Source organism: Passer domesticus, chromosome 8 (genome assembly GCF_036417665.1).
Source record: "Passer domesticus isolate bPasDom1 chromosome 8, bPasDom1.hap1, whole genome shotgun sequence".
Classification (NCBI taxonomy): Eukaryota; Metazoa; Chordata; class Aves; order Passeriformes; family Passeridae; genus Passer; species Passer domesticus.
Window position 1 is genome coordinate 39,777,855 of NC_087481.1, and position 2,566 is coordinate 39,780,420.

The window sequence follows — 2,566 nt, forward strand, 5'->3', positions numbered from 1 at the left end:
GGATAAATTGATAATGACACAATGAAATCAGTCATGATGAAATGGCTCCAATTTTATTACAGTGGGAGGGGATTTTGGATCTATGTTTCTGATGTGTTGTCTCAGGAGCTGTGCTTACACCAGTGGCTTTTTGCCAAAAATTTCCAATGGTATTTTGAAGACTCCTGTTCCATCCTATATCTTGAACTAGATTCAGCAAACTGTTTTCAGAGGTTTTCTGAGTGTTTCCAGAGAAGACCTTCCTGTTGCATCTTGTAGCAGCCTGTCTGTTTGCTGTGGCTGGATTTTTGTGGGGCCACAACTGTTGTGTAAGAGAATGAAGAAAGTGATAGATCATCGAGTGAAGACTAGCATGGCTAGAATTTGCTCCTCATCCACCTGTCAGTGCAAGACAAGAAGTAGTTTGCGAAGCATGACTAGATTTGGGGCCATTTTCTTGTGGCTCCTGTTTCGCTCTTTCCTTGTGCTACTGCATCAGATTAAGGGCTGGATCCCAGCAGCTTTCTTAGTCCCTTGAAAAAGATGTTATATGTCCTTTGAAAGGTGGGAAAATCAGGAATATTATACCCAAGATTTCTTTGAATCCGACCCTCTGCTCTCAGCTCATTTCTGTTTCGTGGTATTTTTCCTGTGCTGCAGTGTAGAGTTGAGCACTGAAGTACTCAGACATGATAAATCCACACTGATTTACCTACTAAACAACTGGGCCCAGGTTGGATAGAGAGCAGAGAACCCTCCAACAGAGTTCTTTAAATTAAACCACAGGCAGGTATTTCAGCCCAGTTAGCTGGGCATTTAATTATGGCCTTTGCTACAGAGTAAAAACCAGTTTTTCCAAAGGCCACCGGTAGCAACCTCTTAAAAAAGGAGTTGTGGCCCCTCCCCAGTGACCTTTCCTTGTCAAATGCTACATGCTGTGATGTTCCTACACAATAGAGAACACTCTGCTCTCTGTGTACTTGGCAAAGGAAGAAATGGCTTTTTTAATCTCATTGCATGAATTATTGGCAAAACGTTTGAAGTGGCTCCAAGATTCCTCTCTGACTGACTTGCATTTTCTCAGGAGATTTGTGTAGTTTGGGAGTTTGGAACCTGTAACTGAATAACTCATAGAAAGCATTTGCTGCTTTTTGAAAGGATGCAGTGTCCTTGCAGAAAAACCACTTCATCTGCTGCATCACCATCCCTTTGCAGAGGACAAGCCTTGCTGGGTGTCCCCTCAGAGCATGCCCACCCCTTCTGCTGCCCTGCCTGGCCCCAGCAGAGGTATTGCCTGGAGGCAGTGGGGCTCCACCCTGCCAGGCCTTGGGCAAACATCAGCGTGTGCTAGCCCTTTACCTGAACAGTCTGTAGAGACAGGGCATGGAAACACAGGCAGCAGTGTGGGTCACATCTAGGGCAAGTGCCAGAGCTGGGATTAAGACCTGTGCTCCCGTCACTGAACTTTATCAGCCTTGAGATACAGGGAGGGACAACTTATATTGGCAGACAATGCTTTTCTCTTTGTGTATTGCTTCCCTGTGCTTGCTCGTGTGCCTCTGCCATGGGCCAGGTGTTGCTCCAGGAATCCAGTGCAGATGATGTCCTTGCTTTTTGACAGAGCATCCCTCTGACTTCCTGCTGACCACAGTGAGTGAAGGCTTGTCACAGAACAGGGATGGCCACCTCCCCTCCTTGAGAGCTAGGCTTCTTTTTGCAATATCAAAGTGGAGGGAGTGTGCCAGAACCTGCCAAATGATGCTGGGGAGACTGACAGGGAGTGACAGAGCCTGAAACTGTCTGGCAGATTGTTTGTTTAATGGGGGAAAATGTTTTCCTGACACTGTAGAGCACTTTGAATCGTAAACGATGTCAACACATGTTCACCTGTTCCTACCACAGAGTTCTCCCTCCTATGCCACCCCTTTAGTGGGAAGTCCACTAGTGCCCAGACCCTTGCCAAATACCAGGAGCCTGTGGCTGATTTGCCAATTGGGGTCAGCAGCACGAGAGTGACCATGCCACGGGGGCAGTGATCCCTGCAGAGTCGCCAGTGTGGCAGCTCCAGGAGAAGAGGAAAGGGGATCACAATGGCTTCATTCTTCACCACGCTCCCCCTGGCCCCTTCAGCTGGCCCCAGTGGCTGGCCCAGCCTCTAAGTCTTCCCTTCAACTTTGATTCTCTGGGCCTGCAAAGTGGAAAATGAATTGGATCTGAGCCATGTGCTACCCTGCTGTCACCTGGTGTCATTTTTATTTTTCAGGCTGAAATGGTCCCAGAATATTGGCAGCTCTGAAATGGTAAGGATATCTAATCAGGTGATTTATGCTGGGAGGGATTTGACCAGGAGCCAGGAACTGGTAGTCACATTCTCCTCCTCCCTAGCCAGGGAAGGAGCTCCAACCTTTGGTGGGGGCTATGGGGTGTCATTTGTTTTGCACCTGTGAGGTCCCATCCTTGCCCCTGCGCCGACCGCTGCAGAGCTGCCAGCTCAGCTCCCTGCCTCCCCAAGCCAGTAAATAATTACCTCCCCCTTCCCATCTCTGGAATGCATACATAAACAGCATAGCCTACCTATGGCTACTTG